Source organism: Ornithodoros turicata, chromosome 5, assembly GCF_037126465.1.
Source record: "Ornithodoros turicata isolate Travis chromosome 5, ASM3712646v1, whole genome shotgun sequence".
Taxonomy (NCBI): domain Eukaryota; kingdom Metazoa; phylum Arthropoda; class Arachnida; order Ixodida; family Argasidae; genus Ornithodoros; species Ornithodoros turicata.
In genome coordinates, this window is record NC_088205.1 from 13,729,191 (window position 1) to 13,752,787 (window position 23,597).

General features: G+C 46.3%; 1 long non-coding RNA gene across 1 annotated transcript in view; it reads left to right on the forward strand.

Moving 5' to 3' along the window:
• Window positions 1-2,452: 2,452 nt before the first annotated feature.
• The window catches only part of LOC135395324 (uncharacterized), an 89,341-nt gene continuing 68,196 nt past the window's right edge, over window positions 2,453-23,597 (forward strand). The window contains exon 1 of the long non-coding RNA XR_010423024.1: window positions 2,453-2,484. This is a non-coding gene — a long non-coding RNA (uncharacterized LOC135395324). The remainder of the gene's footprint in view (window positions 2,485-23,597) is intronic.

Sequence of the window (23,597 nt, forward strand, 5' to 3'; positions counted from 1 at the left end):
GGTTCGAGTGACCCAACTACCGGCAGGGTGCACTTTAAAGGGCTGGTGTGCCGGTTTTTAGCAATTTCGTCTACGTCTCGCTGGGAACACAGCAAATATCCTGAGCTGACTGATTACTTGGTGATATGGTTCCAGCGACCCAACTACCGGCTGTGTGCACTTTAAAGGGCTGGTGTGCCCGTCGTTATCAATTTCGTCTACGTCGAGCTGGGAACACAGGAAACCCTCCGGAGCTGACTGATCACTTCGTGATATGGTTCCATCGACCCAACTGCTGGCAGGGTGCACTTTAAAGGGCTTGGTGTGCCCGTTTTTAGCAATTTCGTCAATGTCGCGCTGGGAACACAGCAAAGCCCAGGACACTTGGCAGTCAGCTCAGGAGGCTTTGCTGTGTTCCCAGCGCGACGTAGACGAAATTGGTGAAAACGTGCACACCAGCCCTTTAAAGTGCACCCTGCCTGTAGTTGGGTCACTGGGCCCATATAACCAAGTCATCAGACAGATCAGGACGCTTTGCTGTGTTCCCAGCGCGACATAGACGAAATTGCTAAAAACGTGCACACGAGCCCTTTAAAGTGCACCTTGCCGGTAGTTGGGTCGCTGGAACCATATCACCAAGTAATCAGTCAGCTCAAGAGGCTTTGCTCTGTTCCCAGCGCGACGTAGACGAAATTGCTAAAAACCGGCACACCAGCCATTTAAAGTGCACCCTGCCGGTAGTTGGGTCACTCGAACCATATCACCAACTAATCCGTCAGCTCAGGACGCATGGCTGTGTTCCCAGCGCGACATAGACGAAATTGCTAAAAACGTGCACACGAGCCCTGTAAAGTGCACGATGCCTGTAGTTTGGTCGCTGGAATCATATCACCAAGTAATGAGTCAGCTCAGGACACGTGGCTGTGTTCCCAGCGCGACGTAGACGAAATCGCTAAAAGCCGGCACACCAGCCCTTTAAAGTGCACCCTGCCGGTAGATGGGTCGATGGAACCATATCACCAAGTAATCAGTCAGCTCAGGACGCTTGGCTGTGTTTCCAGTGCGACGTAGATGAAATTGCTAAAAACGGGCACACCAGACCTTTAAAGTGCACACTGCGTGTAGTTGGGTCACTCGAACCATCACCAACTAATCCGTCAGCTCAGGACGCATGGCTGTGTTCCTAGCGCTATGTAGACGAAATTGCTAAAAACAGGAACACCAGCCCTTTAAAGTGCACCCTGCCGGTAGCTGGATCGCTGGAACCATATCACTAGTGCCTTCATAATTTGCCCACGTCCCGTAAGCGTCATTTGACCTCATTTCTGAATGCACTCATACTGACCACACACCCTCAGGCCTCACCAGTGACTTCACTCACACAGACCTGGCGCCCCTCAGACCTCATCAGTGCACTCACAGAAGGTCTCATGACGGGCAAAACCTCATGAGTGCACTCACAGGAGACTTCGTGAGGGTAAGACCTCATGAGTGCACTCACAGGAGACCTCATGAGGGTAAGAACCTCATGAGTGCACTCACGGATGGCCTGATCGCGGGCTTGCCCTCACTCACCCTCACCTCAAAGGCGTGAGGTGAGGGTGAGGGGCACTCATGAGGGCCCTCATGAGTGAGTTCGCCCAGCTATGGATGTGATAGAGAAAAAAATGTGTATGTGAGCTTTGACGAAGTCGAACTGGCTACCCTAGTACACTTACACACAGAGAGTACAAACAGATGATAAGATGATGAAAAACCGAAGAGATGATGCCCAGAGAAGAACAGCGATGATAATGGAGTTCAACATGTAGTTCAAAAGTTTCGACCAAATGAGAGTAAAATGTCGGAATCGCATTGGACACACACAGCACACATTCAGCGAGTTATAGAAGAAGTTATATAGATAAGAAGTTATATAGATACCGGTCCGTAAGACCGGTTGTATGCGGAAAGTCTTCAGGTGCCCTTAGCGCCTTGTCGGACGACGGGGCGCCTAACAGTTTCGCGATGTCGAAGGCTCGGGAGTCCACACGAGAGAGGCTCCACAGAGTAGAGGCGACGAACAAGCGCTTACTTTCAGCAATTGAAGAAAAAATAGACACACAGGATACGCAACCCGAGTAGGAAAGCGGCGCCAAACCAGTTGAATTATCAACCCCCACCCAACACACAGGGGGGGGGGGGGGCTTTTTGAGCGTCCCCACCTGGTTACGGGGATAAATAAAAGGAATGCACGTAGACGCAGTCCTGTCTATGTTGCGCGGCTGAGTTGTTTAACGACTAATGCAGACATTGCAAATAAGTCCAATACGTATTTAGAGCTATATCCAGCCAGGCGATTGTCGCGCCAGCAAATAACCTGCGGCATCTTCCTTGGCAATGCTGCGAATTCCAAGAAACACGTGGATAGAAAGCGAACTAACTGTGCTGTTATTCTCTCATTAGGTCATCCGTAGTCCCAAGAGTGAGAAGCCGTCATCTTTGACCACGCAAGAGGCTGTTAAGGTGAGAGCGGTTTTCTCCTTCGCGCAGTTTCATAATGCGTCAGTGTGGACTACTAAGATCGGCTTACTTATTCAAATGTCTCACGGCGTACACAAACCTAAGAAAGTCCTGAATATAAAATGCTGTCGGGACTGCTTCCTGGAACTTCACATCAACGGGCTGACGTTAAGAGCATGATGGAATTAGCTCGTTTGCGGCCTTGCATAACGAGCGTTTTCTGCACGGCTCAAAGTGGCAGCAATTTCCGGCACCTCTTAATGACCCGCTTAGCCTACACGAAGAAGGTACACGTCGCCCAGGTGTTGCCTGCCTGTGGAAAGGAACGCTTGCCCAGGAGAACAGACGGGCATTTGTTGCCGTAAACACCAATCTTTTGCTTTACATCACCCTGCAAATGTGCGCGAACGCATAGCTCTTGCAAAGTGTTGGTAGAAAGTGCGGAACTGAAGGATTTGGTTTTGTTGGTTACGGTTAAAAGCCGCTTGCAAGCGCGTATCACTGTTATAACTTTGGTGTGTTTGGTCTTGCTACGTGAGGTTCTGGTTTACGTACAGAGATCAGTGTAAGGTTTCAAGTAAGAAAAGTAGAAACTTCGATTTCGCTTTGACTGAAGCTGTTCCACAAAGCTATGAGAGCTCAAAGATACTGAGAAATCGTCTTCATCCGCATGTGTTTAATGCAAACACTGTCCAACTAATGAAAACGCAAAACTTTAGTTGTTTTCTGTGCAACACCATGTCTGTAATAATACAACAACAGTGTGTTTTCACAACGCTCGATAGACAGACCGCGACGCCAAACGGGGAATTTTCCTCGAGAGTAGCACAGAGGGCTACATACACGGTTACTCGGGTACACCTCGCACATTCCTAAGAGGGGGAGCTCGTTTCGTCTCCTACGATAACGTACGTAATATCTTCGTGGGTAGTGCGGCTGCCCATGAGTCCCCGACAGCCGTGCCTATTGTGCTGTCGGGGGGTGACAGAAGGACCCTACTAACTGCGTGGTTTCAATCATTGGCTCTGCAGCAATGGCGCCGGGACGTCACGGCTCAATCTCTGGGCAGACCCAAATTTGTCGTTTTCTTTCCCTGCTCGTTTATTACGCCATTTTACCTCCCTCCTGCGTGGACCCCGTCTCAATGTGGCTTTCACCCCACAATTCAAGTGGATGACCAGATGCTGTGACACAAGCCTCTGTTCCACCTGCGGTGTTGTGGCGACTACCCAGCACATTCTTATGGAACGTACACTCTACTGCCAGCAAAGGCGTATACTTGTGATGAGCTTGCCCGTATCAGCAAGAGGCAGCTCAATTTAGCTGCACTCATTGGCCCCTATGAAGATCCTGTGCTCCATCGTCGGGTTCTTCACCTCTTCATGGACTTCCTGTCGTCCACTGGATTGCTCCAGACGCTTTAGTTCTTTCTTGTATTTTCATCCTTCCTTCATCATCTTCACATAATGTTCCACGTGCAATGGGGTAGGGTACCGCACGACCGCGGTGAAACACCCCATCTCATCGTCATCACCTATTGTTGTTGCTGTTGTCGTGGGCAGTGAGGGAGAGGGCGGTGCGCCCTCTTGCGAGACTTTCCGGAGAATCGCGGTGGCATGGACATCGCTCTGTGATCACCGTGCTGAGTTAAGAAATTCCCAGACCTTACGAGTTATTTTCAGAGCATACAACATACAACTGCCCCAACTGCCGCCAAACTCGTGGGCGTTTTGCATTTGAGCGGCATGGTGACGTTGAACGAAAATTAAAGCAGCGCGCGAAACCTGAATAGTTTCCTCATATAGACGACGGCTGGTGCGACAAATATTAGACGGTGAGGCAATCGCAGACTATTCCTGTGTATAAGAACGAAGCTATGTACATTCTATCAAGCTTCGCCGAAAATATCTCGTGCGCAGAACACTTTGTTCGAATGGAACAAGCCTTTGTATTATCCTCCGCATAAATATTGGCTCTGTAGCAGAAATCAACCCTACAGAGTCCCACGGTGTTGCATAAAAAAACGTCGTTTCTAGGGAACAGTTTTCATATGTAAATCTCTGGCACAGAAAAGCAAATGAATGCAGTGTCGTGCTCCTCTCTCGATTGACTGCTGAAGCAAACATAAAAGTCTCATGAATCAAAGCGTGCTGTTCATTCGTCCTCTATATAAATAAGTTGTACGTAAACGTGTGGTATATAGTATGCAAAAATGGTTTACGGTTCGCAACAAGTTGAAACATGGTTAGTAGGCCACCCACAGTATTGCTTTCAACGCGCCCGTCGTTGTTGTAACCATGGCCGGGGTACCAACGACTGCAGTATAGCAAATACCAGTCTTTGATATGAGGACCGATGCAGAAACCTCCTTTCTCTTTTTCACGGCCTCAGTACACTCTTAAAAATGAACTTCACCACATAGCACGCTCCTAGTCAACCATCACCCCGAATGACAATGTTCTCGCCCCTGATTTGTTGAAAACGGGAGGAGGAGCCTATTTTGTGCCGTGCATAATGGCACAAAATAGGCTCCTCCTCCCGTTTTCAACAAATCTAGGGCGAGAACGTTGTCATTCGGGGTGATGGTTGGCTAGGAGCGTGCTATGTGGTGAAGTCCATTTCTAAGAGTGTAGGGCTCCAGGAAGATTCTGTACTTGGCGAGAATACACACAGTGTATTTCGCATATCTCAGCTTTCCGTTCGTTCACCCCCTGATGGTACATGTCAAAGATTAGAGAGCTTTAATATATCGCACGCTATCGCCTTTGTGTACGGAAGCGACAGCGTTAGTGGTTCTGCGCACTACGCGAAGCTCTCTTTCCGTTTTGGGCGTTCGCGTAACTATCAACGCTATCCCTTCCGTACGCAAAGGCGATAGCGCGCGATATACTAAAACTCACTATGTCTCAGTTGTTCCGGTATTCCAAGAAAACGAAAGAAAAGAAAGAAGAGCGCGCCGCTCTTCTTCTTTTCTTTTTTTTTTTTTTACTGGTATGAAACTTGCCGGCTGAACTGGGCAGGCAGACCTCATTCTTTTCCTTATTGAACATCATCCCAACCGATTCTTACGCAAACTTGAAGGTTCGCCCGTTGCTGCTGCTGCTGCTGATGTTGATAGGAACAAGAAAAGAAAATGGAGATATGAGGGCCGCGACAGGGTCAGACTGGCTTCCGCAGTACTCCTACACACGATAAGCTAATGAGAATTAAATAAGACTAAATGAAAGAGAAATAAAAGAGGTAGGACGAAAGAGAGGAGAACGGGAATTACCCTAGGAAAACACATGGACCACACGACACTTGAACGAGTGATCGCATCGCGCCGCTCTTCCTTTTCTTTTTTTTTACTGCTATGAAACTTGCCGGCTGAACTGGGCAGGCAGACCTCATTCTTTTTCTTATTGAACATCATCCCCACCGATTCTTACGCAAACTTGAAGGTTCGCCCGTTGCTGCTGCTGCTGCTGTTGATAGGAACAAGAAAAGAAAATGGAGATGTGAGGGCCGCGACAGGGTCAGACTGGCTTCCGGAGTACTCCTACACACGATAAGCCAATGAGAATTAAATAAGACTAAATGAAAGAGAAATAAAAGAGGTAGGACGAAAGAGAGGAGGAGAACGGGAATTACCCTAGGAAAACACATGGACCACACGACACTTGAACGAGTGATCGCATCGCGCCGCTCTTCCTTTTCTTTTTTTTTTTTACTGCTATGAAACTTGCCGGCTGAACTGGGCAGGCAGACCTCATTCTTTTTCTTATTGAACATCATCCCCACCGATTCTTACGCAAACTTGAAGGTTCGCCCGTTGCTGCTGCTGCTGATGTTGATAGGAACAAGAAAAGAAAATGGAGATGTGAGGGCCGCGACAGGGTCAGACTGGCTTCCGGAGTACTCCTACACACGATAAGCCAATGAGAATTAAATAAGACTAAATGAAAGAGAAATAAAAGAGGTAGGACGAAACAGAGGAGGAGAACGGGAATTACCCTAGGAAAACACATGGATCACACGACACTTGAACGAGTGATCGCATCGCGCCGCTCTTCCTTTTCTTTTTTTTTTTTTACTGGTATAAAACTTGCCGGCTGAACTGGGCAGGCAGACCTCATTCTTTTTCTTATTGAACATCATCCTCACCGATTCTTACGCAAACTTGAAGGTTCGCCCGTTGCTGCTGCTGCTGATGTTGATAGGAACAAGAAAAGAAAATGGAGATGTGAGGGCCGCGACAGGGTCAGACTGGCTTCCGGAGTACTCCTACACACGATAAGCCAATGAGAATTAAATAAGACTAAATGAAAGAGAAATAAAAGAGGTAGGACGAAACAGAGGAGGAGAACGGGAATTACCCTAGGAAAACACATGGACCACACGACACTTGAACGAGTGATCGCATCGCGCCGCTCTTCCTTTTCTTTTTTTTTTACTGGTATGAAACTTGCCGGCTGAACTGGGCAGGCAGACCTCATTCTTTTTCTTATTGAACATCATCCCCACCGATTCTTACGCAAACTTGAAGGTTCGCCCGTTGCTGCTGCTGATGATGTTGATAGGAACAAGAAAAGAAAATGGAGATCTGAGGGCCGCGACAGGGTCAGACTGGCTTCCGCAGTACTCCTACACACGATAAGCCAATGAGAATTAAATAAGACTAAATGAAAGAGAAATAAAAGAGGTAGGACGAAAGGAAGTGTAGAAGAGAGGATGAGAACGGGAATTACCCTAGGAAAACACATGGACCACACGACACTTGAACGAGTGATCGCATGCACTTAAAGGTCAGCTATCCCGATATCCCAAATAGTCGAAACGGTTGTGATATTCTGAAAGCCCACATCCAGCTCTCCCCAAAATGCACCTTCATTCTCTCAGTTGGGTACAGTCCCATGTAAAAAAAAAAAAAAAAATAGATAATTCATTCCGAAACGCACATGGGCGCCGCCATTTTTATGACGTAGATGCACCCGAACGGGCATTGTGACGTGTACGCGTCTTCGTACTTGTCAGTGGATTCCAGCTACGGCTTTTCGTAGCTTCACGTATCTGTGCTTGAAGATGGCGTACAGACGGGTTCCACTGGTTCCGCGATAAGTAAACAGTGCAGCAGCTGCGAACTCATTCGTGAACCAACCTCTGTGCGATGTTGTGACTGGAATTCGTCGTTTGTGTTTTGTGAGCACGTACAATTTGTATCAAGTCATGTCTGCGTTAGCCCCTTTACAGCACTTGCCCATTCTGGAGACTGACGTTTCGACAGCCGTTTTAGCAAGAAATACCGACAGCGTTTTATTCTTGCAGGAAAAAATAGTGCTATGTATTTGAGAAACCGCATACTGCTATGAGACAAGTTTTACGTACGATTTATCAATGTGCAACACCGTCGACGATGGTACGGAACGACGAGCGACGTAAAACGAAATACAAGTCACATTTTAAACTTGTTGTGGGATTCTGTGCATTTTCCAGAAGCTTTCTTTGAATCACACACACCCATGTCACGCTGCGCTGTGTGGCACGCTACAAACTACTGCATTTCATGTCTAACATCTGGATATTGTTTGTAATGAGCACCGTAGCACAAAAACATGTACACGAAAGCTCCAGAAGCCATGTGGTTGCACACTATGCAGACGCAAAAGGAGTACGAGAGCACATATTGCCACTTAGAAATGGTGTTTTTAGAAATGTGGGGTTTGAAGAGTTAGGACATAGCATAGATCCTAGAAATCAAATTAGTGGGTGCACCTTATCCTTCTGTAGAGTGCTGTTTCAATTCACAACTCAGCCCATGTGGTGTAAAAGTGTTAGAGGCAATTATGTGACTTGTCGTCCTGGGTGACATCACTGGCCAGCCTCGGAATTAATTCCGTACTCGGGAATTACTGCACGAATCCCTTTGTATTTAATATTTATCATGTGGGACGTAACATGTAAGTTGCAACACTGTCTGCAGCATTCTCGACTGCCTCTTACCTTTACTGTTAGAGACACGTTACCAAACCATTCGCAAAGGGCTGTCTTACAGGGGCCGTGCAACTTGAGTTTTGAATTTATAAAATTTATTTAAAAAAATAAGTATATTATTATTAAAAAAAGGAGTATATAATAAGTAATATAAAATTTATATAAAATAAAAATAAAATTTATAAAAGGAATAAAAATAAATTAAAAGGCTTCATGGAAGCAATGCGTTAGCATACCCATTGCACATGAAGCACAATTATATATGCTTGGACAATCTATCTAATCTTCTGAACCATATGTGTGGCTGCATACCAAATTATTTTTTATGCGCATGCTTTACCTTCCCAGTCCTACATGTGCACACGAATAACAGTGAATATATGTGAAGCGGCAAAAAGCAATGCTAGACTCTACCATCATTGTGCCCCTTTAACTTTTCCACATTTGTGTCTGGTGAACAGGGAATATCTCACTAGAAAAGACGACATTTGTGCATTTATATATACCTTTATTTACATTTTCCATCAATCAACAATGTTGTGACCTGGTGCAAATATTAATGCCACCAAGGAAAGTACTTACAAATTATTCCTATATATACTCAAATGCAGATATGACAATTCCCTTTTTGTACCTCAGCACAGTACAGTTTCAAAATTAACAAACTGCACAGCATCAGCAATCTTAAAGTATCTCAAGAGGGGAATCACATAAAGCTCCAATAATAGGCTAGACAATCAAAGCTCCAAAAGACAAAGTAGTTAAGAAAAATCTGAATAATCGGTTGCCATTGTGATATGTACTGTTATGTACAGTTCATGAATGGAACATGTTGCCTCATTGCATTACCTCCATGTGCGCACTAGAGCAGGAAGCTTTCCGGGTCGCTCTTTTCCTGTTTTTCTATTGTCTTTTTGGTTTTTGTTTTTTTGCAATAGCAAACATGGCCATAGTGAAACACAAGCAGCCAAGGACAGGATGAGGCATTTCCAATGCGAATGCTAGCTCTCAACTGATATATTTATTAGCAGACTCTAGAATATACACATATATGCTGCTAAGCAAATGACGATTTAACCAACAGAATAACAGACAAGAAAAAAGGGTTATATAATGCCACGAATCATCTTCGAGAAACTTCCAGGGTCTTCCAGGTCTTCCCCCTCTCCCCATTCTATTTCACGGGCGGTCCTAGTATCATTCTGAGTGTGCCCGTGCGTCCCGTTTGAGATAACATATCTCGGACAGAAGCAAATCCAACAGCGGACTGCTTACACATGCAACTGTCTTGGATTTCTCTAACCATTTGTTGTTTAAACGCTGCCTTGAGCTCTCTGTTCTGGAAATTTAGGCAGCATCCAGAGTCCCTGCAATGTGTTGCCATGTTTCTCGAGGGCACCAAAAGACTGTCCTTGGCTGCCTGTGTTTCACTATGGCTCTCAGATACAAAGTACCCCATTTCAACACAGTAGGAAACACAGATTTGTAAATAGCATATCTGTTGATTGCACTGTACATACCCCCCATATAAAGGATCATAGTCAGAGTTGTGCCTAACTCGTTACAAGTAACTCGTTACTTGGTAACGGTTACTTTTTTTGGTAACGAGTAACGATTCAGTTACTTTTTAAAAATGGTAATAGTAACGGAATCAGTTACAAAAATTGGTAATTGGCTACTGACGTTACTTGTTCCTTTTCTTGAGCGCGGGGGAGCACATTTCGGCACTCCGTGTGGCGCAATGCGTGCAGATTTGACCTGCGTGACGTGTGACTCAAAGTATTATTGCAGTCCCTCACTGGATGTGTTGTTGCCCTTTCTCTTATTTCCGTAATCTCCGACCATCACTCCTTCTCAAGAATGGCCACCAATTGTGATATGGCTAGAAAAAACGCATTTCGACTTCTAGCCTTTTCTGGTCTTTGCTAAGCTTCAGAGCGCTCTAAATTATGACGCAACCCCTCGTCTGTTTTTGGGAACCATTGGTGATCGGTGGCCGAAAACCAGTGTTTTTTCTTGTGTTTTTGTAATCTCCGATCCCCCCCACTTCGGAAATAAGGGAGAAGGTCTAGGCAAACTGATATAGATTCATGGTAACGGGCCGAGAGACACGGAACACGAAGGACGGACGACAAATTTCGAGTATCAACGTCTTCTGAAGTGCAATTCCTCATTACTAAAGAGTTGAAGGCAAGTGACGGCATGTTTGTTGGCTCCTTTAACTATGCTGCGGTAACGTAAAAGTAACTCGTTACCTGTGAATAACGAGAACTCGTTACTTTTGTAAGTTGGTAACGACTAACGTATTTAGTTACTTTTTTGTGAAGTAACGGGTAACGGTATTTAGTTCCTTTTTTTCGGTAACGGGCACAAGTCTGATCATAGTGGATACTACATCTTGTGCGATAATGTCAGGAACATAAAAAAGCTACATGTGAAACCACTCTTACGTCGTAGTAGTAGTATTTGTGTGAAACTACGCAATTCCTGTCCTGCAAATAATTTAAACAATGTGTTTCAAATGCCAGCGTGATGATCCCCTGAAAAGCAATTCTCACTTGGCTGGAACTACCGGTTCTGAAACCTATCCCTGACATGTGTAGCCATCAGGGAGCAAAACCAAGGGCTGTGGTGGAAAAGACAAACACACACGGGCTATGTTCTCACTGTGTATCAGCTGCTCTGGCTACTGAGAAGAACATGTTCCTAATTAATATGACATGGCTTGACACGATACGCCGGCGAAAGCTAAGAAATAAAATTAGTAGTTAAATGTACGATACATAAACACTTGCCATAACATGACAGTTTCCTTCCTGCATTCATGCGCTACCATTCATCCCACTTAAAGAGTGTACTGAATTTTCTGATAGCATTACACGCTTGTTTGACAGAACTTGAACAAGATTACATAGCACACGGTAAAAGTAGAGTGAACATAATATGCAGCTTTCCATTCACGCTTAATGGCCGCAGCAGTAATGCATGAAGGCCACTGCTAAGTTGTGTTGAGAAACACCACTTTCTGTTTGCCATGTCTAAATGAAACGTACCTGACCCGATCCAAAGCAACCGTTCTGAGTCTGGAACACACAAAAAGAAAAACGCAACACACGCCACAACATTAACATATATGCAAATAAGCTGTGGCGAGCTCCACCTTGGGACAAAGTCAACAAGTAATTCACCAAAAGTCAATGAGTGCCTGAAATGTAACATCTCTGACTGGTAGCAGGACGGTCCACGTTCAATTCCTGGTGGTAGCACTGACTGGCTTTTTCATGAATTATTTGTTGAAGTTTCCCTGTGCTTGAGAACATGAACCATTCCTCAACCACTGTATCCTCATGAGGTGAAAAGGGTTTGTCATCCCAAAGAGACTCCCATTCTTGCATGTGTCCTTACGGTTGCTCACCACTGCAGAAAAAAGAAGAAAAAAAGGATTTAATGACAAGAAATGGATTGTCATGTTTACTTTATAATGATTGTGCACAACAGAAAGAAGACTTTCGCACACAAGGCTGTACTTCTTGAGGTCTAACATAAAGTTACAAAATTCCAGAATATATAAGACATGTTATAAGGTAGAGAACAAGTAGAGTGAGGGTTGGTACAAATATACAAATAAAAATACAAACATAGTATAATAAAATAAAAGAGGGTACGACGCCATCAGTTTCAAACAGACAAGGGATGAGTTGTGCAGCATAATACATGAATGACCACGGCGGCCAGATAAGTATTTGGCACAAAAGGCATTCACGGGCGACACATTCAGGGAAACAGTGCTACAGTGTCTTGTCAACTCATCCATTGCCGGCTTGAAACTGATGGAGTTGTACCCCCTTTTTGTTTTATTATATATGGTTGTATATTTACTTTTATGTCTGTACCAACCCTCGCTCTCTACCTTACAACATGTTTTATATATTCTGGGATTTTGTAACTTCATGTTAGACATTAACAAGAGCAGCCTTGTGAACGAAAGTCTCGTCTCATTAAAATTTAGACGCTCTCAGCAACAGTCTTTTTTCTGTTGTGAATCTCTATCGCAGCATACCTGCACATTGCTGTTCTACGTACTTTGCAGTAAGATTATGGACTTTGAATAAAAAGACTACACAGCACTGCTCGGGTATTTTTGCCTATCGAACAGCATGTATGCATTATGCACACAGTATTTGTGCACTGGACGCACTAAAAATGTAATGAATGTGGCATTGCCCACAGTAATGCACCAAGTTCAACCCAAGTATTGTAGAATACAGGTGTTTTAGCTTACATGTCAATCCAGTACCACATCCAGTGTGAAGCTGTGACAAATAAATAATTCCCATTTTTCTTAGCTCTCAGAACACAGACAGTGAATTAATAAGAGTAGACAATGTTAACGTGAATTCTGGGGGCTATTCTTCAACCGAAGATTCACAGATAGTAAAGGCACCTTCCTCAGTGGACGTTGATGACAGTGAAAATTCTAAAACGTTATCAGAGACGACATCACAGTGTCAGAAAGGATTGTATGTCCAACGGTAATCCAGCTAACAGTAACAAAAATGTGCAGAAGACAAATTAACTGAACTAATGTAACGTACCTTCTATATCAGACAGTGAAGCTTGTACCACCCCATCCACAGGAACCAGTGTCCAGACAGCAAAAGTGCTTGAGCTGGGAGATAGCAGCTAATCGGAATGACGACCTTTGTTTTCCACCCTGAAAGCACAGGTTGTAACGTTGAGGGCAGATTGAAGAGTGGTCTCAAGGATGTCTGCATGAGAGCGCACATGAAAATGGGAACATAGGTGAATACTTAAATTATAACATCACATTGTCATACCTGTTGGTGGCATGGTGACAGGTAGACTGCAATAACGTGTCAGCAATTTCTTCATGCACCAGATGCAAGCCAGATCCTCCTTCATTTCCGCCTTCAGCATGCACCTGTGGTAATTCAGAAGTTAGATTATCAATACTATTGTGTCGTTAATCGTGGTTATATCAGAGTAAGCGCAGTAGGACAGCTGCAAATTGGATTCATGAAGCTTGCTATCTTTATATCTGAACCTCCAGGGCGATTCCACGCGAAATCATCCAGCGGAGCTGCTCGGCCCTCACAAAACTATCGCGAATTTTTACGAAAATTTTTTTAGCAGTCCCTAATAGTGCAAAACGACACACCACGAAACATTTCTTCCCAAATATCAATGTGGCGGGTGCTACACACGAGCAAAGTTCACAGCGCTGGCGAAAACCGTGCCTGGCGTGAACGGCAGCTGCGGCTCATAGAAAGCACCTAGAACTGTGCGGTTTTCTTTTGCGTATAGAGGAAACCATGCTGTACACGGCGCTCAAATCCAGGTTGTCGTGCTGTAATCGGTGCTGGTATACAAAGGCCGGAAGTTTCGCAATTTTCCTCCTACTTCGCGATTTTTTTGTGGAAAATCAAACCATTAAATTTTAATGAATATTTTTTCCTGTCAAGGCCCTAAGGAATACTTCAACAGGAAAAATCGCCAGACACGTAACTTTCATAGTCATTGCAGGAAAAAAAGAGGAAGTATGCGATTTTTCAAAAATTCGCTACAATCGAGCGTAAAACACGCAATGAAGAGGTCGGAAGAGACGCCTGAAACCAAAACAGTTTTATAGAACGAGCCTTCCTCTACAACATATAAAAAAATCTCGAGGGTGTTTTTTCGTATACAGGAGAAAATAATTTTTTTGTAGTGGAGGGTATTACGACCACAGTGACCCACGTTGCATGTGTCCAGTGGGGTGCTATACTTGTTTCTTGGGCTCCTGTTTTAATTCTTTTTATTTTCACTTTTTCTCTGGTCTGGTTGGGTTTTAATGAGCAAGCAATATGCTGTGGCACAGACTTCTGCAAGGTTACCATAGCCTTTGCTTCTGTAGCATAACACGCGTATTGCAATCCTGGGTGGTTAAGTTTATGGCATTGTTTCCGGTGTGCACGGTGCCGGCAACGGAGATTGGGGATTAGCGGTGATGGGCAGGTCTAAGTAATACTTGTTGACGTGTGAGCTAAAGCCCTGCGGGGATGAGCTTTTTCACATCCGCATCCTATCCGAAAAATCCGCGTCTCCCACGGCACGCAGCAATAGTTCAGTTTCTATGCTCGATATATCAGGCCAATTTTCCAGGAAATAAACGTTCCCGTCAGCACAACGCAGAAAAAAAAAAAAAAAAAGCTGTCACCAAACTTCATCCACACGGGCGACGTCCTCTCTCTCGTTCCGACAGTGAAAACCCCGGAGCGGCATAGCTTTTTAGCGAGGACAGGTCCTGAGCGTCCATGATGCTACCAAAGGATACACGACAGCAAGTACAGATTTAGCTTCCACGAAAGATTATACGGCACCAAGCACAGCAACACATTTTGCACCAAACGGGGTAAGTAGAGTTTATTGCAAGTGAAACGCAAGATCGGCGCCGAACGCGCACCTCGACTCGAGACGCCAGAGCCAGAGATCTCTCTCAGATGCGCGAGCTGCTTTCGTACACCTTGTACTCTATCTTCTGTACCTAATATGAAGCAAACTGATGGCGCAATCTCGCGGTTTATCCGAGTCTGACCCGCTCCTGATCCGGCGCCATCCACGTCCGATCCGCAGATCACAACAAGCGTCCATATTTCATCCGAACCCAAAAGTTTCTTGCGGATATCCGCGGGTATACGCTTCCATACACGAGTGGTGCGAGGCTTTATATAGCTGTGAGCCTCACTGGAATCTAGGACAGCATGGACGATGAACCACCACCACGAGATTCCGTCGTTTCCAGTACTGCCATGTAAATGACTTTTTTGCACGTTCGTCTTTTCCTCTAGCGTTATAATTTGTTAGACTTTTCGTGGTTAATATTTTTGCTGAATTGTTCAGCATTCAGTTAAAGGAAACTTTCATCAACTGAACCTGCATCTACGCGCCTATAATATTCATACTGGTGAATTGGAACGCCACAGCGCTCAACTGGAGCCATGTTCCTTTGGTCCGGGTGGCTGTCATATTGCAAACCAACCAGAAAAAAAATCGGAAATATGAATAATTAAAACGGGAGCCCAAGACACAAATATAGCACCCCGCCGGATACATGCAATGTGAGTCAGTGGCCGTAATACCATCTACTACAAAAAAAATATTTTCTAGAGTATACGAAAAAACACCCTCGAGATTTTTTAATATGTTGTAGAGGAAGGCTCATTCTATAAAACTGCGTTGGTTTCAGGCGTCTCTTCCGACCTCTTCATTGCGTGTTTTACGCTCGATTGTAGCGAATTTTGGAAAAATCGCATACTTCCTCTTTTTTTCCTGCAATGACTAGAACAATTACGTGTCTTGCGATTTTTCCTGTTGAAGTATTCCACGAGACCTTGTCAGGGAAAAATATTCATTAAAATTTAATGGTTTGATTTTCCACAAAAAAATCGCGAAGTAGGAGGAAAATTGCGAAACTTCCGGCCTTTGTATACCAGCACCGATTGCAGCACGACAACCTGGATTTGAGCGCCGTGTAAAACATGGTTTCCTCTATACGCAAAAGAAAACCGTACAGTTCTAGGTGCTTTCTATGAGCCGCAGCTGCCGTTCACGCCAGGCACAGTTTTCGCCAGCGCTGTGAACTTTGCTCGTGTGTAGCACCCGCCACATTGATATTTGGGAAGAAATGTTTCGTGGTGTGTCGTTTTGCACTATTAGGGACTGCTAAAAAAAATTTCGTAAAAATTCGCGATAGTTTTGTGAGGGCCGAGCAGGTCCGCTGGATGATTTCGCGTGGAATCGCCCTCGACTTACCTTTTTGCTCTTGTTTTTTGCCTTGATCATCCGTGGCACGTTCAAAATTTGTGTGTCGGGCACCTCAGATTTTCATCAGACGATTTCGTGCCGAGATTCCAAATTGCCTCTGGAGTCGCGCGTAACCTATGATAACATTCGTGGACGAAATACTTGGAGTGGAACTTAGCAGGCACCGCTGTCGCTGTAAGTCAAGAGCTTCGCACTGCTTGGTCTTTTGGCAGCTTATAATAGGTAACACTTGAATGCTCCGATGAATTGCTCTAACAGCGTAGCACCGTCGCATTTTCGACAACTTCGCCGTGGCATATCACGTATCATATCGCTCCAGCCCATAAAAGGCAAGGTCAGAACAAGGAAGTGCACTTTCCAAACGACGCCGTGCCAAAAAAATATTCACATGCTTTGTTTTCGGCATAGCAATAACGTAACAGCTGTTCGCTTATATACGATGCACAGAGAACGAAACGAAAGAAGCCAAGCGGCCGAGCCACGAGTTCATGCCAAGCCAAAGACATAAACCGAGTGCAGTGACGTCGGTGCGCCAGTGCGCAGGGTTTGCCGACGGTCTGATGAGCGGGCGTGGGAACTAAAAAAAAAAGAAAGTTTTCTAAAAAACTACGAACAGTTGGACCAAGATATTTCGCACACAAATTCAGTGTTCGCTAATGAACACACAGCGCGAGTATCGCTCGGTTCTGCGGCACTTCAAAATCGGCATATCTGACCTTTAAACAACGAGGGTAACACGGAGAGAGACAGGGAACGTCGCACTTTCAACATGCACATACGTCACACTTCCTTTTTGTACATGGTAGCACCACCTCCACCACTTAAGTCACACATACACCCTACATTACACATCTGACTTGTACCCTGCATTAAAGGGGCACTAAAATGCAAAAACAACTTGCTCTCAAATGAAAGTCGGTGTTTCAATTAGTATAATGCAAGCAAAATTGGTTCACACAGCGATACCGTTTAGAAGAAAAACGCAATGAAAACAGAGCCGTCTTTTGCGGCAACGAATGGGATCCCCAGGAGGCAACACGAGCTGTTTGGTGGTACATCCTACAATCTGTCTACGTCTGTTTTGTCTCTCTGTGTCCCCTGCACCGGGGTTTTATCGCTTTTAGTGATGGCCCTCTCAGCGAGATTCGAACCTGCAGTTTGCGGATCAGTAGGCGAAGCCGTTACGAACTGAACCGAATTACCGAGGCCGGGTTCGTAAGACTGCAGGATCTAGATGGAGTTTTTTTTTTTTTTTTCGTAACAAGCGAACAGTGGCAATGAAAGCAGGAAGTCACTGAAGTCTTTTCTTCTGTGTTCCAGCCTCAGGACATCAATTTACATAGTAGAGAACAGTCCCCTTTTTGTTTCAAAGGCAACGGTTACGCATTGCAGAACAGGGCTCATTCGACGGTGTACATACAACTAAAACTATCCCTTGGCCTTGTTGTATTTCGTATGCATACTAAAAGCGTTAAATGCACACGTACACTAGGGGTCATGGCTGCAGTGGAACATTGATGGTAACGATGCTGCTGGCCGGGAAGCGCTCCATGTTCTCCAGCGCAATGCCACGCAAAAGATATATTTCAAGGCTCAGATCGAAAGCGCATGTTTTGCAACATCCACCACCGCTTAGCTTCAAGCAAATGGAGGAGAGCAGCGGGGCCGACATGGCTGTTTCACAGAGTCGACATTAGCCCCTCATACAGGTTACCACCGTGGATGTGTCGACCGCTGGAAGCATTACTGCGCCGACTGCATGTACCATTCGCAAAAGCTTCTTCATACAATCGCTGCAGCAACCTCGCCAATGTGCCCAACCTGAGGCGTGAGAAGAGATTCGCAGCATGCTGTGAATCTCACTCAGCCTCACCTCACGAAGCAGAGACTTTATCGCCCTCACTCACCCTCACAAAATTTTCCTTACCAGTAACTTAACCTCGGTCGCCCTCACCCTCACATTCCATTTTAAATTTTGTCCTCACAAACCTCACCTCAGGGCATCAGGATCCCGAGAGGCCTCACCATCCTCATCCTCACATGCCTTCACCTCATGAGGCTATTCACAACTCACACTCATGGCCTCACGTATCTTCACTTCATGAGGGTCCTCATCCTCACGTGTCCTCACCTCATGAGTGCCCTCATGTCGTCACGGCGCCTCACATACTTTCGCCTAATGAGGACCCACATGGCCTCACGAGTCCTCATCTTCACGTGCCCTCACCTGATGAGGGCCCTTTCAGCCTCACGTACTTCACCTCATGAGGACCCTCATGGCCTCACCACCCCTCATCCTCACGAGCCCTTGCCTCGTGAATACCCTCATGGCCTCACATGTCTTCGAGTCACTAGGCCTCAAGCCTCAAAAGAACTTTCCGTCATGTTCACATGAGGTCTCGGCGTTGAACTACTGTGTCGGTGGTTGGTACTGTTACGACTCGCTTCAATTCGCCATGCCACGTGAACCCATTCCCACATTCTGCAGCGCAACATTTAGGGAAAGTAGGTCACGAGCGGATAACCAACCTATTCATCCCGACCGCCAGCAGGACCTAACCGGACCTTGGAGGCTCCAACAATAACGGTAACGGGGTAGCATCGTGACCTACAGACTTCAGGACACGACGACAGGAAACAACGAAAGTTTGGCCCCATTCCCAGACACTATTTGGACCGGAGCTGACGTCTAAACTTGCATACAATCAGCTACAGTTTCCGGACTGTAAGATATTTAAGCGCGGGATCCAGAGGACACGAAACATTCTGCTGTCATCATCGCCTCAACATGTGATTAAACGTTATTTTGTTACCCGAGACGTTCTTCTGCATGGTTCCCTGCCTGCACGCTACCATTTGGACCTTCGGTTGCAACAGTACTAATGATACTGCGTGGCATGAAACTGTTTATAGGGTCTCCTGCTGTGCTTGGATAAATTTGGTAACAGTTATTACTGTCACAGTGAAGTTTAGCTTTAGTGTTTGGCATCAGTAAAGAGAATCCCAAAATACTACAGAGCAGATATATCGTTATGGAAATGATCGGGTGGTGGCGTGGAAAGAGCTTGAAGAGATCCTGCACTCGATTCTCAGAACCCCTGTGACGCTGCTGCCATGATAGGGACGAAGTGTTTACGCACAACGATGGTACTGATCACACCGGCAATCACATCGTGCCTTTGTTTTGTTAGTTCCTTCCTTGGTACTTTCTTCATTATTGTTGTCGCATAGACTTTGGAGAACCCAGTAAAGGCTGCTTTATATTGACCTTTATGCTGAACAATAGGCCTCAAGCTAGAAAGAAAGCCTCGTTACATTCCCAGCAGTGGTAACATTTGTTTAAAAAGAAAATGCAAAAATACCGCACATGGCACCTTTGACACGACATAGCACGCGTGTGTCCACTTGCAATCATTCGAAATTAGCGGGGAAAAGCAGTTGCACGGACTTTTAAAAACGCCATACAGGCCTGACCCATGGTCTCATCCGTGTCACGAAAGGCCTTATGGCCTCATCCGTGAGGTTCCTCACGGATTACGTTGTACCCTCACGTATTAACGGCCTCACGACGACTGGCCTCATGAGGGCCCTCACGGTGGGCCTCACGAGGGACAATGCCTCGCTGCTGTCGTCATGAGGAACATTCAGTGTGGTCCGGCCTCACTCACCATCACCTCACCGTCGAGAGGTGAGGGTGAGGCGTCCTCATGAGGGGCCTCATGAGTGAGACCGCCCAGCTGTGGCTGTGATAGAATATACGATCGCTTTGTGCAAGCCTTCGAACAACCCTGCACAGAATCGATAGCAGAGACCTTTTGACATAGTGAAAGTCTTGGGTAATTGACTTGCTTTTCGTCGACATACTGCGCAACGATCACTCAAATCCTTTGTGAAGCTTTGTGTGCTTCTCCCATATGGGACCCTTACTAAATCGAGGTGGAGCCACCACTTAAAGATTTTCCTAACCACGTGCTTTTACATGATCGCTCGGGATCAGGTGGTCTCACAATAAGTGGAACTGTATATCCATATTTTTCTCCAGCACCGGCCTCGGAGGATCAGTTGGTAGCGTTTTGACCTCGGAATCCCAGGTAGCGGGATTGATTCCGACTAAGGACGCCAGCAACTTCTTGAGAGAGTACAACATCCTTAGACATGCCATCTTCCGTGACGGACCGTTGCTACGCTAAATACGGTGCGCCGTGTGCTGAGCTCTCGGCGCATGTTAAACAACCCTTAGGTGGGCAAAATTAATTCACAGAACGACCACTGTGGCATTTATTTATTTATTTATTTATTATCGATACCCTTCTTCTCCACTCTAGTGACTTGCGTAGGGGAGAGGGAAGACATCAAATACAATGACGAAAACAAAGACAGACACTGTGTCAAAACGTCCATAATTTTATCCTAAAGGACTCATTGTGACCCCGACAGCGCCGTCGAACATTCCCACCATCACGATCAGGATCGTCATCGCCACTCCGATCATCATCGTCATCTCTCATCATTGTCATCACTCATACTAGACCCCCTAGCTACGGGTAGCGTTCCACTCCTAAAGTGGAACGCTAAGTGGAAGTGGAAACCTCTCCACTTCATCGTCAAGATATAATTATTGTTGTTGTTGTTGACAGGTATCACGTGGCACTAACGAGAAAGAAAATTAGGTACCCTCTTTGCAAAAGCGTCACTGGAGCAACAAAGACCAAGGTCACTCGGAAGGGCATTCCATTCGTTAATGGTTTTAACAAAAAATGAATTTTTAAAGGCAGAGGTATGACAATGGTATGGTTCAACCTTATACGTATGATCAATTCGTTGGGAAAAGAAACGCGGTTTATCCACGTAATCATCGCGGACGGCCAAACAATAATAAATATCGTGAAAGAGTCTTAAACGAACAGTTTTTCTTCGCTTTTTCAGTGTTGCCCATCCGAGCATGGCCCTCAAATCGGCAGATCTGACCAATGGCGAGTAAGTGTTCGTAACGAACCTAACCGCTTGGATTTGTACCCTTTCAAGCTTATTTATCAATGCTACACTCTAAAAACAGAACTTCACCGCATAGCACGCTGTGCGCAAAGCATTGCCGCGAATGATATGATTATCGCTTCTGATTCGAAGAGAGAGAGAGAGGGGGGGGGGGGGCGTACGCCTTTTTATGGCAATTTTCATATATCCAAATTGACACAAAAAGGCGTACGCCCACCCCTCTCTTCGATAACCATATCATTCGCGGCAATGGTTGGCGCACAGCGTACTATGCGGTGAAGTTCTGTTTTTAGAGTGTACTTCACCTTATCCTACCTACTTCATGTCGCGTTACTCATTATCATAATTGCGTCGCGACGTAGAGCCACACTCTTAGAAATGAGGGGGGGGGGGGGGTGATGGCAAGATAGGCTCGCCGTTGTTGGCCACACAGAAGTGGGCGTCGTCACGACTATAGCCAAAAAAAGAAAAGGAGAACGCATAGCAAAACAAAACACAAAGGAAGGACGGACGGATGGAGGATAGAGGAGGTTGAAGGATGGGGATGCGGTGAGGTGCACGAGTTCATCGGGGAGAGTACAGTATTAGATGGGTCGATCAGCAAGGCCTGTCTTCAGCAGGAAGAGAATGAGGTTTCTTGCTTTGGCGGAACGTTCGGCAGAAGAACCAGCGGGGTAGAGGATGTCTGCTAGCGAGCCCGAGGTGGAGCGAGGGAGATGTGTTTCGCGCGCAGAATGGTATGCTCGGCAGTCTCGCAGGATGTGTTCGATTGTTTCGGGTTGTTGACAGTGGCCACAGCAGGCGTCACCCCTAGAGCCTATCTTGAACAGCTGAGAATTGGTGAACGCACACCCAGTGCGGAGCCTATGGAGCATGGTCTGGATGCTTCGAGGAAGATTTTTCGTGGAAAGAGGAAGGCGATTATGATGCATGATGTCCCGTATTCCAGGGTGGCGCTGTTCAACAAGGAACTGAACAGACATCTGCCTGTCGGCGTCGTCCGGAGTTGGCAAAACATTGCTGCAGCCCAGGTGTGCCGAGGACGCCAGCTGGTCCGCCCTTTCGTTGCCGCCGACACCGACGAGGGACGATATCCATTGGAAGGCGATATCGCCTCCAGCTTGTTTATGTTGGGCGCACGATCTTCTGATGCTTCGCGCTAACATGTTGTCACACATGGGGTTCATCACGTCCCATAGGGCGCTTCTCGAGTCTGTGAGTAGGACTGCTCTGGCAAACCCTCGTACCTGGACCGCAGCAGCTGCATGCAGGAGAGCCAGGAGCTCAGCAGTCGTGGAGGATATCGGGTAACGCGATGATCTCCCTTGCCAGGACACGTTCACTGACGGGATGTGGAAGGCACACGTGGCACTTTTGGTACGATCGTCAATAGAGCCATCAGTGAATACCAGAGTATGTGAGTGGTAGACGTCAGTTATGAGGTTCTCAGCCGCCGTTCTAGCGACCAGGGGGCTACATTCCCTCTTTTTATGAAGGCCCGGAACGTCGAGCGTTACACCCGGTACAAACTCTCGCCATGGCACTGAAGGTAACCCAGCAGGATGTTGAGGCGATCGCTCACTGTGGGCCAGGGCGCTAGTAGCGTATACGCTGGCCAAGCGGCCGAGAGACGTGTGTGACCTTTTTACGAGGGCAGAGAAAAGAGAGTGCTTGCTTCTGGACGTGGCCAAGTTGTCTAAGTGGCGGAGCCCCCTAAGCTCGGAGTGGATACTGACAGGCTTTTCCTTGGCTTCCAGGTAGGTCTGGGTAATTCCAGAAAAGCTGGGTATTCCAAGCGCCGTTCTTATCCCTGCCCGATGGAGCAGCTCAAGAGCCTGCCATTGTGAAGGTCCCAGATCCACGTACGGCGACACGTACAGGATACGCGAGAGAATGAGGGCTTTGTGTAGCGTGAGCAGCGAACTTGAACTGCAGCCCCATGATTTGCCACTGATCCTTCGGAGTAAATTAAGAGTCTTCTTGCCTTTACACACCGTTTGGCTTACTAGCCTAGACCAGCGTAAAGAGCTGTCAATGGTGACACCAAGGTAACGACAAACCTCACATCTTGGGATGGGGGTGTTGTTGATGGAGAGATTAGGGAAACCCTTGCCCACGTACTTTCGGCGGGGAATGCAAACCAAGCATTGAGATTTTTCTGGAGATACGACAAGCCCCCTTTCAAGAAGAGCCGCACTGAGGCCGTTCAATGCAATTTCGGCGGTGTCACGAAGCTTCTCCTTGTTGTCTCCCACAACGCGGAGGCAGATATCGTCCGCGTAGATGGTAAGCTGAAGGGTATACGGAGATGGGCGAATCCTGCAGTG